The sequence below is a fragment of the Oncorhynchus mykiss genome, chromosome 20 (assembly GCF_057628025.1).
Source record: "Oncorhynchus mykiss isolate SJ-2025 chromosome 20, ASM5762802v1, whole genome shotgun sequence".
Classification (NCBI taxonomy): domain Eukaryota; kingdom Metazoa; phylum Chordata; class Actinopteri; order Salmoniformes; family Salmonidae; genus Oncorhynchus; species Oncorhynchus mykiss.
Window position 1 is genome coordinate 23,942,780 of NC_143041.1, and position 16,372 is coordinate 23,959,151.

Here is a 16,372-nt window from a genome sequence, read left to right on the forward strand (position 1 = left end):
CATTGAAAATCCCTTTGAGCATGGTGAATTATGCTATTAACTATTAATTATACTTTGGATGGTGTATCAATACACAAACACTACAAAGATACTGGCATCCTTCCTAACTCAGTTGCTGGAGAGGAAGAAAAGTCTTCAGGGATTTCACCATGAGGCCAATGGTGTTTAATGGCTGTGAACTTTATATCCTGAATAAAAAAAAACCATTATGTTTGGGGCAAATCCAACACATCACTGAGTACCACTCTCCATATTTTCAAGCATGGTGGTGGCTGCATCATGTTATGGCTATTTAGCAGTCTTATTTATTTTTTAATTAGGCAAGTCAGTTAAGAAGAGCTACGGACAAGAAAGACAATTTTATTGAAGGCATTGGAACACCTCCCTTTTATTGTATCATCGCTGCAACTCCCCAACGGACTCCCCTATGGTTTCCCCAATGGGCATGGGAGACGTAGGTCGAGTCATGTTTCCTCCGAAACATGACCCGCCAAAGAGCGCTTCTTAATAACACCCGCCAGCTTAACCTGGAAGTCAGCTGCACCAATGTGTCAGAGGAAACACCGTTCACCTGACGACCGTGGTCAGCCTGCAGGCACCCGGCCCGCCACAAGAAGTCGCTAGAGTGCGATAAAGCCCTTGGCCCACCTGGAGAGCCAGAGCAACCTGAAGGATTTCGATTGCTCATCGCAGTTAAATGGCAACAACAAATCACAGCATTCACAGCACCCAAAGGAGTGTGACCCTAACTCAAATTCTACCTTCACCAAAAGCATCTTCCCATGGATGAAGGAGTCAACAAGGCAGATCTGTAAAAAGAACAACAGAGACAAACCTGTAAAAGTATATGGTGTGTATTCAAATGCGTAGCCAAACAGATGGACAGTAGGCAAAATCCTATTTACAAATAATACATTTTTAAGCTTGATAAATGCTAATATTATTAGGTGATTACGACCAATAGGCGATGGCTAATTGTAGCCTATTTCCAGTTTCGACTGAAGCTTAAATGTTGATATAATGTAATATAATATAATGTTGATAAGATTCCATTTATGATTGTTACATTTAATTTTATCCCGGCAGAACTCTCTGGTAAAGAGGAAAGCCCAACAACTACAGCCTAAAAAGGGTGCGCACAGTTGGTGGAGCTCGAGGCGTTCCACTTAAATCGTTTCATGTGCCAACTTAGGCGCGTGGAGATGCCTAACCAAATCAATTTAAAGGAAAGGCAGATCAAGATTTGGTTTCAAAATCTGAGAAGTACAAGAAAGTACAAGAAATATGAAAAGTTAAAGGACTGTGCTCTTAATCAGGTAGCCCAGAAGCTCTTACCAGTCTTGGTTATATTAATGCAATGGGTGATGATGATGATGATTACGACGCTGTTTCCCCGCCATCTTTAAAGCTGCAATATGTAACTTTCTGGGTGGCCGACCAAATTCACATAGAAATGGGAGTTATTGATCTGTCATTCTCATTGACAGCAAGTCTAAGAAGCAGTAGATCTGTTCAATTTGTGCTATTTCTATGCTTCCCGTTCTTAAGTTTTGTTTTTGCATATTTTACATTAGGTTTTGTACACCAGCTTTAAACAGCTGAAAATACAATATTTTGGGTCATTGACTATATATTTCACAGTGGTTTAGACGGTACAATGATTCTCTACACTATGCATTGCTTGTTTTGTCACATAAACTGAAATTTGGGGAACTATTAGAAGTTTAGCAACCAGGAAATGGTGGAGCGATATCTGCATATTGCACTTTTAAAAGCTCTTCGATGTAAAATCCCCTGTTTAGGGGACCTGCTTGGTTCTGGTACTGGTTTCCGACCAACATTTTTGCTCATAAATCGATATGTGGAAACGGCTTGCATTGAACGGTAGTCCTGTTTCTCACTGAAACAGGAGTATGTATCTTCTGCCTGTATGAAGCTGGATTTGAAATCTGACTCCACTTGAAGCTGGGATGTCCCTCCTACCATTTCATTTGCTCTTTCAACTGTCCATCTACTCCGAGCTGAACCCTATGTCAACGCCACTAACACCACATATGAATCGAATCCTTACATCGTAATGCAGAAGAAGAGAGTGTTTTCACACATTCAGAGATCGATTTATAGCCAGTAATCTAAAATAATTCATAGATTTTAAATAAAACCACTTTCTGTTTGTCATGGATGGATAAAATAAATATGAGATGAAAGGCGAGCTCCTAAAGAGTTCGGTAAACCAAGCTAGAGCTCTTTGAGACATTCACCGCAATGGGGGCAGAGGTTTTGATAAAGAGAGACCTTTAGAAAATATGCACATTTCTCTAACTCTAAATATACAAATATGTATTTTACAGTTATAAGGAAGGTGAAATCTTATAGTTAGTTGTTTTATAAATGTATTAAACTATATTTAGAAACATTTGTGAAGCCTTATTCATACAGTTTTGTTGAATAGGAAATTCTGTTTCATATTTTCACATTTCATCCCTTCATCTTTTATGATATTTGTACTGTGTACTTAAGCTTGTCCTCAAAAGTGACTACACCTCAGCAATGTATAACTATTTTTTACCAGAAAGGTAATATTTGAACCTTTCTTGGAGTATGTAGCATTAGTAGTTATTGTTTATGGCCCTCTCATGATAAATAATTACTTTGGGGGATTCAAGTAGATTGCATTTAGTTACATTCAAGAAGCTTCAACAAAAATATTATGTTAGTGCACCAGTCTATTCAAACTCAATGAAAACCAAACAGAAAAAGACCAACACAACCCCAGAATATGCTCCATGCAGTATGCAGGACAAGGATAGTATTTTATTCATAATGCTCAAGATGGCCCTGTTTATGTTGACGTGAACTTGCCATTCACTGCATATGAGATAAATAACTTGTGTAATAATACTGCACAGATGACATCAAGGCAACATAAACCTACACTGTGATCCAAACACATCATACCTGTTGGGGCATAATTATTCCCAAGAAAGAATCAAACACGCTCTTAAACTGACTCATTACTTGATGGAATCCAAACTTCAGGTTGTGCTATTAAACTTTTTTGTTGTTGCTCAAAGGCACATTACTCGCAATATCCAAATGCATGCAGCACCTGCAGGCTATTGATCCTGTTGGGCAGTTCTCTATTTATATTATTTTGGTTTCTTATCCAATTATCTGAAACCACAGGTTAATGTAAAACATCAAATGTAGTTCAAATTTAAATCAATATAAGGCAAAAACGTTTCTCACTTGTGTGTTCGTGCTGGACTTGACATGGTGTACTTTTATAATTGGAGCAGGCATGCATTGGAATATTAGAAACACATTTATTACAATGTTATTTTGTGTTATTTATAGGCTATTTATTAAATTAATTTATGGGAAATTCTTATGTTTTATTCTGTAAGACTGACAATTTTTATCATAGGGCTTAGTGTTTACAGACAGACTGACTCTTATGCTCGAGGGACCGATGAATCAATCGATGTTCCTCAAAATGTTATTTAATTGTGATATATTTTTACATACTCTATCAAGTAGGCTATATGCTGACGAAGAATTGTCGTATTGTTGAATAAAATGCATGTGTTGTTCAGACGTTCTACAAGCACCTGTGTGTTTATTTATGACACAAAAAAACGACCTATAAATCTACTCAATTTAAAATACATGAAAAGTATTAAAATATGTCAAATGAAATAGGCCACACGAAGTGTAGTCTGCTGAAAATTGTATGCAATAAATAAATGGTTAAAAGTCTAAAAGGCTCAATGATTTAGCCGTTTCTTTGTTCCCGCTTGAACAAATTGAAGAATCAGCTGTCAAGCGTTTAGAAGAGGAGCGTAAAGATTGATCATTGCATTCAAAACTCATCTCTAAACTTATCTCTCAGCCAGTAAAACACGCCGAGTTAATAAAATAATTCACGAGCTGCTTTACTCATACACATTGGGAACATCATTTTCATGGAAGATGCATGGTAGGCTATCATACACCAATCTTGTATCATCTTGTTAACCTCATGAATGACAATTGAACATTTCAGTTCACTAAACTTATATAGGCCTTTTCTTAGCACACTCGTAAAACAGCACAGCTAATTGACTACTTCGAGCACGATTGCTTCGAACTCTAAAATATCGAGAAATGAAATTTTTAATTTTTTAAGACTTTATCATTCTCCCACAGTCTGACCAGAAGGTATTTGCAGAAGCTCTGTTACGTGTTCGCGTTCTTATCAAATTGATGGGCGAGTTTGATTCAACCATTTGTCATGTAAATGTGAAACGTTTGATGGGATGATCCCGACTTGACAAACTGCTGTAGGTGCCTTGCCATTGACCTAAAGTGAGTCACATGGCCTGTCACTAAGGTGATATGAGCTTTGGTAGGCAGTTTTACAGCTTTGACATACAACCTAAAGGTTAGGTTGTAGGGCACAGGGAAGATAAATTATCCGTCATCATTAATTTTGCCATAACAATACAGTATGAGCTCTTACTTAGATTATACAAGTAATACCGGGGGACGAACATATTCAATGCCAAGGCCGGATACCACAATTGAAACAATGTTTACATGTCATCGTCTTCCAATTCATGCGCAACAAGTGATAGTTATGGGTCCGATGGGCAGGTTCTTCGGTGCCTCAGCATAAGACTTAGAGCCACATTATCCGCCAGCATCAGCCACATCATATAGATCTCCAGTTTGGCACAACGGGAAACTCTGTGTACTGCTCGCCAACAGGGCCCAACTTGGACTATGGACTTCATCAATACGCTCTCAATCATGAGAAAGAACGAGGTTTCATTCTGTCGCCTGTGATTCCTGTTTCAGCCATGGGAACGAACATGCCCCCCCTGGACGAGGGGAACAGTGGGCCAGGGTCGGCACCAAGCAGCTAGTATCTTCACTTTAGCAGTGGGAAACAGGGGCAGCAAGAAGACTTGGAGAGTATTTACTCGAGATTAGTTCCTTCCCAATGTAGTGATAAGGATTCTGCCGATCAAACTTAAAAAACTTTCGACTGGATGAAAGTTAAGAGGAATCCCGTAAAACAGGTTGGTTAACTACTAGGACATGGTCAGAAATAACATTGTCATGACAAAAGTTCATTTATAGACAACATTACCATTTTTTTTTTTTTTTAGGACATTTAACAGAGACGCTGCCTAATCAATGTGTGTGCTGTCCATGTTTGTGCATAAACAAATGTACCGTGATGCGTAATATAAATGGACAAATATAGAATGTGTTTCTGTATAATTATAACTGCACTGTTTGCTTGGCTGCTCACAATCATCACATAATCATAATAAGTCTACATAGTTGATTCCTGTTTTCATTTCTTCGTTCAAAATTACATTTATTGAATCAGTTCCTTCATCCATTCATTCACTTTTACAGTTTAACAATATGGAGTCCCTGGCCAAAAGAATGTAATCCACACCAACTTCACCACAAAGCAGCTGATAGAGCTCGAGAAGGAGTTCCATTTCAACAACCAGGGCCGATCGAGTGGAAATTGCCGCTGAAGAGCACAACGAAACTCAAGTTAAAATTTGGTTCCAAAACCGCAGGATGAAGCAGAAAAAGCGTGAGAAAGCAGGCACGGTTTTTATAGACACCGCAGCACCGGCTAATGATGTGGTAGAGATCACCCCATCTTCTCCTGATGTGTCACCAAGCTCGAAGCCCAAAAGCAATCATTTTACAAATAATATTTGAAATACCGCACTCAGGGTGCTGCACTTTGCTTATCACATTTTCAAGGATAACTCAGGTTTTACAGGTAGGATTAAGGCGCACTAATTTCTGCAAACAATTCAGTGTAATGTTTGCACTATTCAAACATGGTATTTTCAGACAAATTCGACTTATAATTTAACTAATTATGAGAGAAATAAAATGAATGAAATATTTGTTTTGAAAATGTACGTCTGTATTTGTGCTGATTTCCATATTTGTGAGTGAACAAATACACCATACAGGATATGGTGCAAAAAAACATAAATCTATAGTTCTTCTTCTTGGTGTTATTTTTATGCAAATAGTATTTTGAAAGTAAAAAATATCGCTGTTTTGTGAAACTATTTTAAATTATGCTACTCAGGAAATCAGGAATCGATTGTCAACGATTGTCAATCTCGTATTATTGATTTCTATATATATATATTATAAAACTACAACTAATATACAATGTTCTCTCTCTTTGCAGTTGAGTTTTACTCATCGTTTTTCTTTGCATAATGTGACACGAGAAGTCTTTCACCACACATGGGATGGCTACTAATGACCTCTACACCTCGGAATACATCCAGTGGTTCTAAACATGACAACAAATTGCAGGGCGCCAGGTTTCACACTAGAAGTGTTACCAGATTTCCAAATTGTTTATGGGGCTAATAAAAATATAATTTCAACGGTCAAAATGAATGATCTTTTAATGTGGCATGAACACAACCAGTCATTATATTTTAATCTGATTGTCAAACAAATCACGTCAAAAAGTAGGCTACCTGTGCATGTTCTTCCACTCCAAAATAATTCCAGCATCCAAACTGCATGTATATTCGAGCCATTTGATGAATGTAAATATACATCTGTTACAAAACACCAAAATGTGTGCCTAATGATATTCAGCAATTGTCATTGACTAGGCCTAAATTAATTGATTCATCTTGCTGACAAATTAAAAAATGTTGTAGCCTGAAAAGTCAGGACACCTGAAATGGGTCTGAAACTGTCCCAGGAAAAACGTGATGGTCACCCTAACACACACGGTCAATTTACTAGTCTAGGCTAAAATGTGCATTACCACGAACTTCAAATTGACCTACTGGTAGCCAGTGATGTAGGCTAGTGGTAAAAAAACACTTGGGTAAACATTAAGTATATTAAATACATGAAGTAATGGTCCCTATACTTTCACTGCATTTTTCTGAAAAGGTGGGTAAACGGGGCTTACTTGCGTTTACCTTCCACTAAGACGACACCACCGCCGGTAGCCTACCCTCTAAACCGAGGCAATTATACACACGTGAACACACGCAAGCAGGTAACCTACATTCAATATAATACACGATATAATACACATCAAAACATGTCTTACACCCTAGTTCATCAGTTGTCCATAATTCACGAGTTAATGCTTGGAGTCTTCACAGATCTTGTTACATAATATACTACCTTTCTTTCCTTACGTTAAGGACATTTGTGACAGTGTTAGGCTATTTGTAATTCTTAAGCATTCAACAATTCAAATAGAACATAGCATTTAAAGCCTGTACAAATTATGGATCTTGGAGATCTCGGGGGAAAATGCACTGTAAGTGTAACTACGCCTGTAAGTGTAACTATGCCTCTAATACACGTTTCGCTGTGAAAACAGTTCTCATGGGCACACACATCCAAAACATTGTAGGTCTATGCCATTGCAAAATCACATGCTTCTAACCGAACGTTAAACCTCTTCAAATCGAAAGTCACCTTATAGGCCTTCTGTCATTAACGTATGGCCTACTTGTTGGATGGATTAGATGCGCATTGGTGTCTAGCTCTAGGCTAGTTGTCTAGTGATATTCTCGACCACAAATATCGATAGAAAATAATAAAGGTAACTAAATGGTCTACTTCTCCTGGCCACAGATGGCAAGAAGAACGCCAGTATCCGTGCGCATCTGAAAAACAAAGCAATTAGCACTATGAACAGCTGACTGACAAAATCCCCAAAGTATAAATCAACGGATAAATCGAACGCATTGGAATAAAGGCTGTTTTTATTAAAATATCCATGCCAAACAAATAGCGAAAATTAGGAAGTGCAAAGGAAAATCCATATGTAAAGGTGCTCAGCTAAGGCCGAAATTCAGCCCCAGTCCTACTACTGAGTGGACAGCGCAGCCACAAATAAATGTAATGGTTTATTAAACAATAACATAAAGGTGGGGGTGTGTGTTTCATTTGGAAGCTTTTATTTTCATATTTACCATTGTAAAACATATGCCCTGAGATCCACAAACAATTAGCACAGTTTCTCACTTGCACTTGCCACTTTCTCTTTGATTGTTATAATTGTTCATTCATCTCCGGATGGTATAGGCAGTCTCAATATTTGCACTGGTTGTTAGGTTTGCACAGTTCCTGCCCCAGAGGCACTGGCCTGTCAGTGCCCTCTCCACCAAAGCTGAGGTTCATTCAAAGTTCACCCACAAATGGATTCACGAAGGCTTCTAGTCAATCAGTCAGGACACCAGAATGGCTTTGAAGAGTCAACTACAGGTCTCCCTCTCTTCTTTTTCTTTTCCTTTAATATTCGAGGCTAAAAATGGCAGGGGATTTTTTTCCCTCTACATATTGTATGGCTTGTTAGACAATTGAAGTGGATAATCATCATAGTTCATTTCAAAATGTTACCATTAATTGTTAACAAAGATGGAACCCGTGCTAGATGATGATAATTTCATTAAAAGGCATATCTGCCTCATTGCCTCCAGCCTCCCACAACCCATGCCATCTTCTCCCCCCTCATTGTCTCTCTCTTTTCAAGCTCTCTTTCCCTATTTCCCTCTTCAGACTGTTTGAACAGCTAGTTAGCAGGCAAGCCTGAGGATTTGAAATACATCTACATGAGTTTTTACGTTCTCTTCTAACAATTGGCATTAGTAATAGATATATTTTCATCTCATTCTCTTCTGGAATATGCCAGGAGATGCCGATTCTGGTAGCAGGTAGCAGATCACGCTTTGACCAGGCAAAACGAGGAAGCTATATCATCCACTAGAGGCAACGTGAGCGCCTATTACCTTATAGTAGGCTTGAGGCTTGCTAGGGTGTTGTGGATGGGAGATGGTGGATGGGTGTTATAACCTAATGCTAGGCACTGGTTTTTGTTTTAAGCCTTTCCCAAACCTTAATCCTTTAAAGGTTATTGACACAACTGTAATATGTCTTTTTTTAAACCCATCAAAATCCCTCAGTTTAAAATAGATATATGGGTTGCATCTCAATCCACCACATCCTCCTATGTTGGCCTACCGCATCTGTGGTGGAAGTTGGCCGAGCTACAGCGGTGTTTGTCAGACCATGAGACATCCCGAAAATCGTCCTTCTCACGAAAATGTCTGTAGTGTCCGAACAGTTTGGCCTACAAACTAATATGACCACTCTATGTAAAGATGAGATTCTAACGAACAAGATGGTATTCACTTTGCTCTAGGAATGTGTTATTCAAATAATTTCTATGGGCTATACAGTAGTAGTAAAGGTCAAATTCAATATTATATATATATTTTTTTAAATATCTACAGGGGACATAAAATTCCAAATCAAATAGCTAAATGATCCATGCTATGACCATGTTAAAACAATTCCATATGTTAGCTTAGTAGAACCCCCGCAAAGGCTTAGACTTTTAGAGGTTTTAACCCTTAATTTAAGCACTTGAACCAGCCACAGACTCTGGCTCTGAGGGTTGCATGTTCAATCCCAGGCACAATTTTTAAATTTTTTTTATGGGAATTGCACCGACTGATTTGAACTACTTTGACTTGCTCCTGAAGAGATGCTGGCAGCCATGACAGGATACCATCTGTGGTCATCTTCACCATACCCAATTGGCTTATACTCCCTTATCATCTTGGAATGAAATCATTTTTGGAGGTTGCTAAACCATTGCAATCACATTTCTGGACATGTTATGATACCCACTTTTGCTTCTTCTGGTAGGTCCCGGCATATGTTCATAACCTGGGGATCAGTTTGGAACAAACTTTGTCTAACAGAAAAACAGTGATTGTCATCATCCCTCAATTATAAACATAACAAGACAAATAGTATAATCTCAGTTGGAAGCTAATTCTATTCTTTACAGATGTAGACTGGCTGACTCCAGATTGGATTTGATTCAGGCAATGACGCAGTTTCACTATGCAACCAACTGTGACATGTTTTGGTATGTCCCTTGGTTGGTTTGAGTTTGTTGGTTGGTATAAGTTTGTTGCTGCTAGTTCGTACACTGTTGTAGTCAGACATAAGTTAGATAGTACCATCATAGCTCCATCCAATATTTATTTGTGCCCTAGACATGGGTTACACTTCAGAGGCTAATGTGACTGTTTCCTCTAAATGACAGAGTGGCATGGAAATGTGATGACATTGCTAAAGTAGGCAAATAATTAGTTGGAAACAACTTTGACATATTATATATTGCACCAGTCTGAGGTCCTTAAATCAGACCAGAGAATCTTGTTTCTCATGGTCTGAGAGTCCTATAGGTTTCTTTTGGCCTACTCCAAGCGGGCTGTCATGTGCCTTTTACTGAGGAGTGGCTTCCATCTGGCCACTCTATCATAAAGGCCTGATTGGTGGAGTGCTGCAGAGATGGTTGTCCTTCTGGAAGGTTCTCCTATCTCCACAAAGGAGCTTTGGAGCTCTGTCCGAGTGACCATTGGGTTCTTGGTCACCTCCCTGACCAAGGCCCTTCTCCACCGGTTGCTCAGTTTGGCCGGGTAGCCAGCTCTAGGAAGAAGTCTTGGTGTTTCCAAACTTCTTCCATTTAAGAATGATGGAGGCCACTGTGTTCTTGGGGACTTTCAATGCTGCAGAAATGGGTTTGTACACTTCCCCAGATCGGTGCCTCGACACAATCCTGTCTTGGAGGTCTACGGACAATTCCTTTGACCTCATGGCTTGGTTTTTGCTCGGAAATGCACTGTCAACTTTGGGACCTTATGTAGACAGGTGTGTGCCTTTTCAAATCATGTCCAATCAATTGAATTTACCGCAGGTGTACTCAAATCAAGTTGTAGAAACATCTCAAGGTTGATCAATGGAAACAGGATGCACCTGAACTATATTTTGATTCTCCTATTTACAATATTTACACTATTAAGTCCATTTTGAAACTAAAATACATGTTTTTGACCAACCGCTCCTCAAGCCTTTATCAAACCTTAACCCTTAACTTAACCACTCTGAATTCATGCCTAAACTTAAGGGCTCAGAAACACCAATAGCGTTTGCTGGCTGAGAGTATTTAGCACTTCTGAACTTAATTTGTGAACCGAGTGTGCACCGATTTTACTTGTAGAATCGGCAGCCAGACGTCTACAGCGGTGGTCCCTAAAACACAGCGTGCTGAATGATCAGCAGATGAAAGCTATCTCCACATTCAGTGGGATGTGTGCGAGCCTTATGTTTAACCCTATCCCTAATCTTGATCCTAACTTTGGCCATTCAGAATTAATGCCTTAACTTACATTTTAGTTTAACCTTTTCAGAGTTTCATTAACAGCTAAGATACGGCACCACATGGCGTAATTCAAATGTCAAGCCATGGCGTAATTTTGTTGCTGCTGTTACGCAATAGGTTGGCATTTAATATGGAGATTTGGATGTACAGTTGAAGTCTGAAGTTTACATACACCTTAACCAAATACATTAAAATGCAGTTTTTCACAATTCCTGCCATTCAATTCTAGTAAAAATTCCCTGTCTTAGGTCAGTTAGGATCACCACTTTATTTTAGGAATGTGAAATGTCAGAATAATAGTAGAGAGAATGATTTATTTAAGCTTTTATTTCTTTCATCACATTCCCAGTGGGTCAGAAGTTCACATACACTCAATTAGTATTTGGTAGCATTGCCTTTAAATTGTTTAACTTGGGTCAAATGTTTTGGGTAGCCTTCCACAAGCTTCCCACATTAATTTGGGTGAATTTTGGCCCATTCCTCCTGACAGAGCTGGTGTAACTGAGTCATGTTTGTAGGCCTCCTTGCTCGCACATGCTTTCTCAGTTCTGCCAACAAATTTTCTATAGGATTGAGGTCAGGGTTTTGTGATGTCCACTCCAATACCTTGACTTTGTTGTCCTTAAGCCATTTTGCAACAACTTTGGAAATATGCGGTCATTGTCCATTTGGAAGAGCCATTTGCGACCAAGCTTTTACTTCCTGACTGATGTCTTGAGATGTTGCTTCAATATATCCACATCATTTTCTTTCCTCATAATGCCATCTATTTTGTGAAGTGCACCAGTCCCTCCTGCAGCAAAGCACCCCCACAACATGATACTGCCACCCCGTGCCTCACGGTTGGGATGGTGTTCTTTGGCTTGCAAGCCTCCCCCTTTCTCCTCCAAACATAACGATGGTCATTATGGCCAAACAGTTCTATTTTTGTTTCATCAGACCAGAAGACATTTCTCCAAAAAGTACAATCTTTGTCCCCATGTGCAGTTGCAAACCATAGTCTGGCTTTTTTTTGGCGGTTTTGGAGCAGTGGCTTCTTCCTTGCTGAGCGGTCTTATAGGTTATGTCGATATAGGACTCGTTTTACTGTGAATATAGATACTTTTGTACCTGTTTCCTCCAGCATCTTCACAAGGTCCTTTGCTGTTGTTTTGGGATTGATTTGCATTTTTTGCACCACAGTATGTTCATCTCTAGGAGACAGAACACGTCTCCTTCCTGAGGGGTATGACGGCTGCGTGGTCCCATGGTGTTTCTACTTGTGTACTATTGTTTGTACAGATGAACGTGGTACCTTCAGGTGTTTGTAAATTGCTCCCAAGGATGAACCAGACTTGTGAAGGTCTACCGTCTTTTGATTTTCCCATGATGTCAAGCAAAGAGGCACTGAGTTTGAAGGTAGGCCACAGGTACACCTCAAATTTACTCAAATTATGTCAATTAGCCTATCAGAAGCTTCTAAAGCCATGAAATAATTTTCTGGAATTTTCAAAGCTGTTTAAAGGCACAGTCAACTTAGTGTATGTAAATATCTGACCCACTGGAATTGTGATACAGTCAAATATTCTGTCTGTAAACAATTGTTGAAAAAATTACTTGTGTCATGCACAAAGTAGATTTCCTAACCGACTTGCCAAAACTATAGTTTGTTAACAAGAAATTTGTGCAGTGTTTGAAAAAAAAGTTTTAATGACTCCAACCTAAGTGTATGTAAACCTGCGACTTCAACTGTAGATTTTCAACTAATTACTGTTTCAGTTTCAACTTTACACTGAGCGTCAATGTTAAAAAAGAGAATATTTGATATGTATATTTTCTTTACCCTGACAGTCACAATGGGGCCTTTGGAGGGGATTGCAGTAGATATAGAGACAGATCCACCAAAAACAGGCAAGGGAATACAAGTGAGAGACCCAGAGGTGTGATTCCTGTCCTCTTGCTCGGTAATACCTCAGAGCTCCCACCGGGCTCTCCATCTGGAGGTGTCATAGCCAGCAATGGAGGAGTCAGTACCATGGAGACAGATGTTCAACCAGGGAGATGGAGGATGTTTTTTTTTTTTTTACCAGCCTGTCACTGTGGCACTACAACTCTAACTGGAAAATATAGAGCAAGCAGGGCCAGGGATTTAACCAGGGGAGAACGACTGCCCCACCTCATTGAAGCCACGGACATTCAAGGCAGACCGGTGTAATGCAGGCATTCTTAGCAGAAAACCGGATCTCACAAAATTCCCCCAATATTCATGGTCAATCTTCATGTAAATAAGAAAATGTTATGAAGACAATCATGGCACCAATAATTACTTTTAATACACCAAATAAAGATCTATTTGCCCCCTTTCTGATTTTCTCTATTTTTGCATATTTTTGACACTGAACGTTATCAGACCTTCAACCAAAACCTAATATTATATAAAGGGAACCTGAGTGAATAATAATCATAGTTATAGAACACACAATGGCCCTGGGTGAAACAGTAATTGCCACCTTACATTCTATAACTGGTTGTGCCACCTTTAGCTGCGATGACTGCAACCAAACACTTCCTGTAGTTGTTGATCATTCTCTCATATCTCTGTGGAGCAATTTTGTCCCACTCTTCCATGCAGAACTGCTTTAACAGTGTAATTTGTTGGTTTTTGAGCATAAACTGCTCCTTTCAGGTCCTGCTACAACAACATCTCAATCAGGTTTAGGTCTGGACTTCGACTAGGCCATTCCAGAACTTTACATTTGTTGGTTTTCCGCCATTCTGATGGAGACTTGCTTGCGTGTTTTGGATAATTATCTTGCTGCATGACCCAGCTGTGCTTCAGCTTCAGTTTCAGCTCATGGACAGATGGCCTGACATTCTCCTTTAGAATTCTCTGATACATGAGCAGCATTCAGGGATCTTTCAATAATGGCAAGTCGTCCACTTCCTGAGGCAGCAAAGCATCCCCAAACCATCACACTACCACCACCATGCTTAATCGTTGTTATCAGGTTCTTACTGTGGAATGCAGTGTTTGGTTTTCGCTAGACATAACCGGACCCATGTCTTCCAGGACCTCTATACCAGGCCACCCAAGTCATAGACTGTTCTCTGCACGGCAAGCGGTACTGGAGTGCCAAGTCGGGGAACAAAATGCCCCTAAACAGCTTCTACCCCCAAGCCATAAGACTTCTGTACAGTTAATCAAATGGCTACCCAGACTATTAACATTTTCCCCCTTCATTATTATGATTTTTTTGGGGGTAATATACTATGCTCCTCGGAGTCAAATCAAATCAAATCAAATGTTATTAGCCATATACAACAGGTGTAGTAGACCTTACAGTGAAATGCTTACTTACGAGCCCCTAACCAACAGTGCAGTTTAAAAAAATACGGATAAGAATAAGAGATAAAAGTAACAAGTAATTAAAGAGCAGCAGTAAAAAAATAACCGGTACAGAATCAATGTGCTCTGTAACCAGTCACTGGTTAGTTGAGGTAGTATGTACATGTACAGTTGAAGTCGGAAGTTTACATACACTTAGGTTGGAGTCATTAAAACTTGTTTTTCAACCACTCCACTAATTTCTTGTTAACAAACTATAGTTTTGGCAAGTCGGTTAGGACATCTACTTTGTGCATGACACAAGCAATTTTCCCAACAATTATTTACAGACAGATTATTTCACTTATAATTCACTCTATCACAATTCCAGTGGTTCAGAGGTTGACATACACTAAGTTGACTGTGCCTTTAAACAGCTTTGAAAATTCCTGAAAATGATGTCATGGCTTTCGAGGCTTCTGATAGGCTAATTGCATATTTTGAGTCAATTGGAGGTGTACCTGTGGATGTATTTCAAGGCCTACCTTCAAACTCAGTGCCTCTTTGCTTTACATCATGGGAAAATCAAAATAAATCTGCCAGGACCTCAGAAAATAAATTGTAGACCTCCACAAGTCTGGTTCATCCTTGGGAGCAATTTACAAATGCCTGAAGGTACCACGTTCATCTGTACAAACAATAGTACGCAAGTATAAACACCATGGGACCACGCATCCGCCATACCGCTCAGGAAGGAGACGCGTTCTGGCTCCTAGAGATGAACGTACTTCGATGCAAAAAGTGCAAATCAATCCCAGAACAACAGCAAAGGACCTTGTGAAGATGCTGGATGAAACAGGTACAAAAGTATCTATATCCACAGTAAAACGAGTCCCTATATCAACATAACCTGAAAGGCCGCTAAGCAAGGAGAAGCCACTGCTCCAAAACCACCATAAAAAAGCCAGACTACGGTTTGCAACTGCACATGGGGAGAAATATTGTACTTTTTGGAGAAATGTCCTCTGGTCTGATGAAACAAAAATAGAACTGTTTGGCCATAATGACCATTGTTATGTTTGGAGGAAAAAGGGGGAGGCTTGCAAGCCGAAGAACCCCATCCCAACCGTGAAGCACGGGGCCAGCAGCATCATGTTGTAGGGACGCTTTGCTGCAAGAGGGACTGGTGCACTTCACAAAATAGATGAGGAAGGGAAATTATGTGGATAAATTGAAGCAACATCTCAAAATATCAGTCAGGAAGTTAAAGCTTGCAAATAGTCTGGGTAGCCATTTGACTAGATGTTCAGCAGTCTCATGGCCTGGGGGTAGAAGCTATTTAGAAGCCTCTTGGACATAAACTTAGCGCTCCGGTACCGCTTGCCATGTGGTAGCAGAGAGAAAAGTCTATGACTAGGGTGGCTGGAGTCTTTGACATTTGTTATGGCCTTCCTCTGACACCTCCTGGTATATAGGTCCTGGATGGCATGAAGCTTGGCCCAAGTGATATAGTGGGCCGTTCACAGTACCCTCTGTAGGTTGGAAGACGAGCAGTTGCCATACCAGGCAGTGATGCAACCAGACAGGATGCTCTCGATGGTGCAGCTGTAGAACCTTTTGAGGATCTGAGAACACATGCCAAATCTTTTCTGTTTTGGCATGCCCACTTCATGACTGTCATGGTGTGTTTGGACCATGTTAGTTTGTTGGTGATGTGGACATCAAGGAACTTGAATCTCTCAACCTGCTCCACTGCAGCCCCGTCAATGAGAATGGGGGCGTGCTCGGTCCTCCTTTTCCTGTAGTCCACAATC

General features: G+C 39.8%; 2 pseudogenes; both read left to right on the top strand.

Annotated features, from left to right (window-relative positions):
• The first annotated feature begins 445 nt into the window (after positions 1–445).
• On the top strand, positions 446–1,963 carry LOC110498767 (homeobox protein Hox-B3-like; annotated as a pseudogene).
• A 2,526-nt stretch (positions 1,964–4,489) lies between these two features.
• LOC149974454 (homeobox protein Hox-B1b pseudogene) lies at positions 4,490–5,072 on the top strand (annotated as a pseudogene).
• The last annotated feature ends 11,300 nt before the right edge of the window (positions 5,073–16,372 follow it).